The sequence below is a fragment of the Littorina saxatilis genome, linkage group LG16, assembly GCF_037325665.1.
Source record: "Littorina saxatilis isolate snail1 linkage group LG16, US_GU_Lsax_2.0, whole genome shotgun sequence".
NCBI classification, from domain to species: domain Eukaryota; kingdom Metazoa; phylum Mollusca; class Gastropoda; order Littorinimorpha; family Littorinidae; genus Littorina; species Littorina saxatilis.
In genome coordinates, this window is record NC_090260.1 from 47,182,842 (window position 1) to 47,191,368 (window position 8,527).

General features: G+C 41.2%; 1 long non-coding RNA gene across 1 annotated transcript; it reads right to left on the reverse strand.

Moving 5' to 3' along the window:
* Positions 1-6,776: 6,776 nt before the first annotated feature.
* Positions 6,777-8,169, reverse strand: LOC138949789 (uncharacterized). The gene is made up of 2 exons (XR_011450449.1): positions 7,767-8,169; positions 6,777-7,424 (listed from the first exon to the last, which is right to left on the reverse strand). It is a non-coding gene; the product is annotated as an uncharacterized lncRNA (long non-coding RNA).
* Between the last annotated feature and the right edge of the window lie 358 nt (positions 8,170-8,527).

Sequence of the window (8,527 nt, forward strand, 5' to 3'; positions counted from 1 at the left end):
ACGTGACAATCCTGATGTTCAGACAGCAGTCATAAACAGAAAGGTCAACATGTCGACTAAATGAATACCAGAAAATACACAGCTGCAAACAATCTGAATCACGGTAAAAGGCACAGTCCTTCTTGTCAAAACTGTTGTGCTCGCTATCCAAGATCTGATTGGTTACTGTATGGGGTGAGAGATCTGATTGGTTACTGCATGGGGCGAGAGATCTGATTGGTTACTGTATGGGGTGAGAGATGTGATTGGTTACTGCATGGAGTGAGAGATCTGATTGGTTACTGCATGGGGTGAGAGATCTGATTGGTTACTGCATGGGGTGAGAGATCTGATTGGTTACTGCATGGGGCGAGAGATCTGATTGGTTACTGCATGGGGTGAGAGATGTGATTGGTTACTGCATGGAGTGAGAGATGTGATTGGTTACTGCATGGGGTGAGAGATGTGATTGGTTACTGCATGGGGTGAGAGATGTGATTGGTTACTGCATGGGGTCAGAGATGTGATTGGTTACTGCATGGGGTGAGAGATGTGATTGGTTACTGCATGGGGTGAGACCCTCCCTCCGCTTATACACATAGCGAACATCGGTGCAGAACTGTTTTGATGACTTAGTTTCACAGATTGATACTAGTAGCTTTTTGATTCATGGATTCACACACAAAATTCCCAGTCTGCACAGAAAGCAGCGACTGTTGATGTTTGGTATGAGTCCAAGTGGAGGGATGGCCTTGTTCCGTGTGACAGCCTGGACACATCACACATGGAGGGATGGCCTTGTTCCGTGTGACAGCCTGGACACGTCACACATGGAGGGATGGCCTTGTTCCGTGTGACAGCCTGGACACATCACACATGGAGGGATGGCCTTGTTCCGTGTGACAGCCTGGACACATCACACATGGAGGGATGGCCTTGTTCCGTGTGACAGCCTGGACACGTCACACATGGAGGGATGGCCTTGTTCCGTGTGACAGCCTGGACACATCACACATGGAGGGTTGGCCTTGTTCCGTGTGACAGCCTGGACACATCACACATGGAGGGATGGCCTTGTTCCGTGTGACAGCCTGGACACAACACACATGGAGGGATGGCCTTGTTCCGTGTGACAGCCTGGACACATCACACATGGAGGGATGGCCTTGTTCCGTGTGACAGCCTGGACACATCACACATGGAGGGATGGCCTTGTTCCGTGTGACAGCCTGGACACATCACACATGGAGGGTTGGCCTTGTTCCGTGTGACAGCCTGGACACATCACACATGGAGGGATGGCCTTGTTCCGTGTGACAGCCTGGACACATCACACATGGAGGGATGGCCTTGTTCCGTGTGACAGCCTGGACACATCACACATGGAGGGATGGCCTTGTTCCGTGTGACAGCCTGGACACATCACACATGGAGGGATGGCCTTGTTCCGTGTGACAGCCTGGACACATCACACATGGAGGGATGGCCTTGTTCCGTGTGACAGCCTGGACACATCACACATGGAGTGTTGAAGCACTTACACGGGAAGGACTGTGTCTTTATCAAAGAAAAAAACGTGTCTACCATACAAAAAACAATCAACCAACATACCAACGTCCACGAAGAATGATAAAACTGTAGGTGATTAGCCAGCATGGTATAAAGCACAACACAGCGCAACACAATCAATGCCAAAATCGAAGAAAATTATTATCATGAAAAGTAGTTGAGAGTTCACGAACAAAAAGAGAGAGAGAAAAAGAACAGGTGGCTAAGCCAAACATCTTATTTGGGATTAGGATTTTCTCTAAATATAATTTTTGGTACATGTTAAAAGGGGATGAAAAGTTCGATAGTCTCTATCAAAATTGTAGAAAAACAATTGTGAAAACTTAAGTTTCTCAAAATAAGTTATGTACAACAGGGGTTTTATATCCAAGTGATGTAGCAGATCTGACAGAAATTTGATCAAATCCCATACCACACGATAATGATTTTATATTGTACAGAGTCAGTTGTTCTCAAGCAAGTGGAAGACACAATGATACAATATACGTTTGCCTTCAACAGCGAAGAAAGACAACAAGATTTCAAACATCTTAAACGGAATACTGTTCTATCCATACTGCACAGTATAATCAGTACATTTGCTTGATGAGAAATACAAGTTCTTCATCAAATATCAAACGTGACACATAAGTTTCAAATCCAGTCGAGAAACTGCCAATAAAACTTCATCTTGAAGGAATGAACCGCAAACAATGGTTCACATGGAATAACATCAAAAAGAAATCTTGTTTTGCTGAGTTAATAAAGAACATACGGTAAAAGACATACATTACTGAAGTCATTACATTCACCATCATTAATTGGCAGGAGGCTTTGCTAACACTGCTCTATCCTACTTATATAAATAACAAATGGCCCACTCTAATAGCACATGTTTCAACTTTGTATAAACCAAACAGATCAAAGTTGAACGTCCATCAAAAAACATAATGTACAACAACATTATATCATCCGAGTAACAACAGGACAGACACAGATCCTGTGCCGCCTAAAATCATTCAAGCGATGAGAGTGTCTATCGTTCTCAAGGCAAAACATATTTACACAATAATAAGTATACAAGCGTTTTTATTAAAATGAAAGGGAACAATGGTGCTCAGTGTTTAAAACAAAACTCTTCCAGTATTACACACACACACAAAATTACAGTGTTGTAGATGATGCCCACTGCAGACAATATTTTAAGGACAAGTAAAGTTCTGAATTGCATTTTGTTTTTAAAATAAATCAAAGCAACTTCACCAACAATCTATATCATTGTTGAACACAATGGAGTATCGTGAATTACTTCCAAAACAAACAATGTACAACAGCAACATATCATTTAAGTAACGTTGCCAATCTGACACAAATCTCATCAAATCTAGCAAAAACGGGAATGATTTCCAGAAAATGGCATCTGTTTCGCAAGGCATGATATCATTACATAATGACACAACACATTTTCAAAGAAAAGTATAAAACTAAAAGCAACAGTTGATAACTGTTGTGGAATTCATTCCAAACAATACAGCATAAAACATACAGTACGCCTGTCAAATGACCAGTACAACAAGTGTCCTTGCTTCTGTCTACAAGTACTCTAATGACCTTCAACCTCTTCACTCTCCTTCCCTTCAGTCTGTTCTCTGGTTCACATTGGTTTGTACAGACACAAGCCTGCTTCACAATTACCGTAAAGTACCTTGTAAGCGCCCAGTATCGAGTAAGCGCCCACCCCCTACTTTTAGTCCAAAATCGTGCATAGGGTATAGTACCTTGTAAGCGCCCACCCCCCACTTTACACCATTGAAATCAGGGGAAATACAAATTCCGCACTTGTTCTGCTAGTTTTGTGAATGATTTCCCTCCGCTCTTGCAAACCATATCAAACGCCTGCAAGTCAATGATTACAAGATGCCGCGGATCAAATCGTACACCGTTGCATTTAAGCTGTCAGCTCTTGACTATTTGGATAATAACGCCAATGGAAATGTGTCGCAAACAGCAAGTGAGTTTGGGGTAGATAGAAAAAGGATACGAGAATGGCGAGAGAATCGCGATACCCTGTTACGTCACCAGGCCGGAAAGGAAAAGAAGAAGCTCTCTCTCTCTCTCTCTCTGATCTCTCTTTCTCTCTCATCTCTCTCTCTGATTTCTCTCTCTCTCTCTGTGTCTCTCTGTCTCTGTCTCTGTCTCTCTCTCTCTCTCTCTCTCTCTCTCTCTCTCTCTCTCTCTCTCTCTGCCGAAAACAGTCTTTGGCCAAGTAAAATAGACTGCTGCCCATATCCAGAAGACGTACCCCTTGTTCAAGGGAAACAGAGACACAGTGCGGCCGACAGCGGCACCTCTGCAGACAAGAAAAGGATGCGACGACATTTGTCTCCCCAAGCTCTTCTAATGACAATACGAACAAGAAAAACAATGGAAGATGAAAAAAGAAAGAAGATATGATTACGAAGTGATCAAAGATCACATTTCTTACTGAAAACTGCTCGTGCATAGGGTGTAGTACCTAGTAAGCGCCCACCCCCTACTTTGGGTCGGAATTGGTGCACTGGGGGGGGGGGGGGGGGGGGGGCTTACAAGGTACTTTACGGTACCAGTGCTCCTTAAAAAGCAGAACATAGATAAAACAAAAATAGCAAATCATCATAAAATGTAAAAAGCCGGGAGTTCAGAGGGCAGCGAGGTCCCTAGCGGGGGTTTGTTTGTTTGCTTGCTTAACGCCCAGTCCACCACGAAGGGTGATATCAGGGCTGTGCTGCTTTGACATTTAACGTGCGTCACACACAAGACAGAAGTCGCAGCACAGGCTTCATGTCTCACCCAGTCACATTATTCTGACACCGGACCAACCAGTCCTAGCGGGGGTCAAAAGGCAACACACCTGTAGAGGTCCAGGGCACAAATCTATCGGAGTATTTGTGATTTGTGACACAATGTAGAGACACTGCATTCAAAGATACGCAAAACAAACAAAACATCTTCAAAACATTCTGCCAGACTTTTCTTGGGGTCCAAAAAGCAAAAGTTAACACGAAACCATTTTCAAAATCCCGATTTCCAGGTCTCCAGATGTGAATTTTCATTCCTGTCTTTCCCATCAAAGTTCGGGAGGAATCACCCTTGTTTAAAATATAAACACAGTCAAACACATACACCAGCACGTGGATCAACATCCAGACACTATGAAATGGGGTCACAGACTACCTGCGTTATATTATGACTTCAACTTTTAGTCAGTAACACAATCATTTAATCGTTCACACATTTAAAGTTCACATACTTTTTTTTTTTTTTTTTAAGCCTACTAAAGTGCAACATTTTTATTGCTTGAATGGAAAGAGCTGCACATGAGGATACCGAATATATTAAACAAAACAGTTTCTTCCGCTCCGATCACCCGTAGTCGGCCTGAGAAAGTGCTCAATCTCACCTGTAATCAGCGAGAAGGGAAGCAATAAACCATTTTTTGCTACTGCTTCTCTCCCCTGCCAGTGACGTCATGAGTGGTGTATGGCTACCATGATGTCGAACGCGGATGAGTCTGAATTGCAGCTTTCGTGCGAAAGCAGTGACTTTGAATCGGAGTTGGAAACATCGGAACTACCGTATTCTGGAGCGATAGGCATAGAGCCATACCAGTTCGAACCGCAAGGTTCGAGTGATGAAGACGAAAGACCGGAAAGACCAGCAGAAGAGGTTGATCGTAGTCGTCTGTTGTCAACGCATACTTGGTATGTATGCATCACACCGTACGATTGAGATTCTGTATTGTTTTTTGTTGTGCAAACCCCTGATTTTGATCATCTTGAACTAGCGACGACAGTTGCGATTGTAAAGAATAGCTTTTCATTTTGTCAATCTTCAGTTGATGTGCAGATAATTTTGCAATCTGTACGTAAAGTACTAAAGATGCGTCTGTGACTGTGATCATTAGGACGTCAGCCCGGTTATTTTAATCCAAATCACATTTATTCATGTCAATGGACAGCAGTGATTACTGGAAGAAGTGTGTCTTTAGTGTAAAAATGAGAGAAGGCTGACACAAAAATGATGAAAAGTGTCAACTTGGTTTCCTTAATGATTGTCATTGCAGTTTGCACAGTGCATGACCAGTTTGCTTGTTGCTCACATTTTTTTGTTGCAATTATTCTAAAGAGGTGGCTTTACACCTCGGCATGTCAATCAGTCACACGATTTTTCAGCACACATGCACACAGATGTATACACAAATAATTCAAAGCAAAATGAAGATGTTTTTATGCACAACTTAAATTTTATTGAGCATGATGAAATATGATCTTATGCACAAATAAATTATTCTGTGCTATCTTTTTTGTATTAGGTGTCAGTGTGGGAACTGTGGGGTCATGGACACAATCAAGGTGTGCCGCTGCTGTACCAAGATAGAGGAGATGGGAGCTGTGATGGGGGAAGAAGGTGTGAACTGCATTACTCAGCATCCTCATGGGTTCCAGTCAGTGTGTCTGGACATTTACGTGTTACGCACATGCTACAGGTGGTACCATCAGCAGTTCGGAAGAAATATTGTGGATGAAAACAAGTAAGTACAACTGCCAAGGCATTCATCTTCATTAAAAACATACATACATGTATGGACTTAAAATCATGGTATATTTGGGTCAGTTTACAGTTTAGTCAGTTACTAAGACCTATTTTCATTCCAAGTACAGTAAAGTTGCAATTTTTATAAAAACACACTGGGATTGCTGGTTCAGCAAGGCAGCTATCAGTTATCTATATGAATGATGTATATATACATACCTAGGAAAGCAAGGGAAATTATAAAATTAAAACAAGTCATGTGAAGAGAAATTAATACATTTACTATTTAGTCAATCAGTCAAACTCACCGATTGAAATTTAACAAACTGCATTGTTTTCATTGAGGCAATCCGCAATAACTTTGTCGTTTACATAAACCCTGGCTGCTTTCCCCCATAGAATATAACTTTCTGAGCTTGTTTTTGGAATCAGGAAAACATAATCAGGTGAATACATTTTTAGTTGAAAACTACAATTTTAATTAGAAATTTGAGATTTTTAATGACTTAACTCATTGATTAATTAGTATGCTTACAACCTGAAATGCAATCCCCTAGTTCAGGCTTATTCGAAGATTGCTTGACTCAAATTGCAATCAATTTGATCAAAAATTAAGGTGTGACAGTGCTGTCTCAAATTTCACTAAAAGCCAGTCATCATCAAAGACATTTTTTACAAAAGGAGCAAATGATCTGAAGATATCATTAGGAATGTGTACTTTTCCAGTCTATGTTGAAGCATTTAGTGAAAATTTGACTTAAATGTAAAAAGGGAAATGATAATCTTGTTTTTATGTATGTGACATTTATCTGTGGGCAGTCGATACCGCTACACCGCCTACCGTATGCTGGCAAGATTTGTATGGGGATGGTTGGGGAAGGACTTGCGAGTAACCCTTCCTGCTTGTGCTGTTCGGAGGATTCGAGAGAACTTCCCAAGTGCTACCGGCCAGTATACAGGCTATTTGGAACCTGAAAATTGAACTTTCTTTTCATGTTGAACCCATGTTATCAGAACACATGTTCATGAAAAGTCAAAACAGAATAACAAGAATGAAAAAATACTGGTAATATCATTTGGGACATACTGCTATGAAAACGTCAACTTTTGTTTTTGCCTCCCCTACATACTGTTGTGTTAGAATTTGCTGAATCGAGACTTAAATGCTGCGACTGCCTCAACCTTGTTGGGCTTTTCGAAATCAGCACAGAGTGGTGGTGGCAACGGTTGAGCGCCTCGCTGTTCCTGGATGTATCGTTCCATCTCCTGAGTGGTGTTATTGTATGTCAAATCGACAACCCGCAGCATCAGTCTCTCCACATATGCTGCAAAAATACACAAAGACTGCTATTAATGACCCCTTTTAAAGAAAACTTTTTAAATAGCAATGCACAGTTAGCTAAAACTTTTGCGCGTATGTTTGTATATTTTTGTTATGTGTGGGATTTTGATCTTGAACTTTAAAACAAGTCAATACATTTATTTCAATCAAAAAGGGATTCAGTCTTATTTCTTCCTCTATTTGAGGCACTGACTTTCATACTCATGCAACTTCTTTCTCTCATGCTTGTAAGTTGTATACCTCCTATGTTTGACATGAAAAGGCAAAATGACTGCCGGAATGACAACATAAAGTCTTTGCATGCAAAACTGACAACATTGTTTACCAAAAGTGCAATCCAGCATGGTGTACCCATGTTGATTCCTGGTAGGCTTTGTCCTAAATCACACTGCACACCTTTTTAACAGACAATTGCAAACATGTGTGAGTGTGGAAAAGAGCATAAATGTATAATGTGTTCCAATGTTTGACTAGCTATTCTGACTTGAACCATGCCACAAATCATGAACCATGAACTTCAAGTGTGTGCATGTGAAAAAATAAAAATGAAAAACACCACAGTGCAGATGGTCTGATGCTTTCATGATTGAATGCCCAATCACCTTTTTTTTTTTTTTACAGTTTAAAAATAATATTTTTAACAAGACTTGAACCTTCTTTTAACAGTGATTGACCTACTGTTTGTTTTACTTACTTTTTGTTGCAGTAGAAGAAGGCCTTGGAGTGACTTGAACTTTCTTGTTTCTTTTTACTTTGCAATGCATCTGGAAGGGGAATATATACACTGCCGAACTAAAGTTAAGGGCCATAAGAAGAATCATCTCTCATAACACAACAAATCAAAGCAACACCTTCAACCCTTGAAATGTTTTAATACGACATGTAACCGTTCGAGTCATGTAAACAAAATCACCAACAAAGAAATTTCATTTGCGCAGCAACCGTCGGAAGTACCCCACCCCCCTTTCGAAAAGTGGCAAGAAAGTTCTGTCAGTTTGTTCAAGTTCAGTAACGGGTGTGGCCACCCCGGGCTGCAAGGCATTCACCGATCCGTGAGCGCATTGAGTTTACATGGTTCTGGAGCAT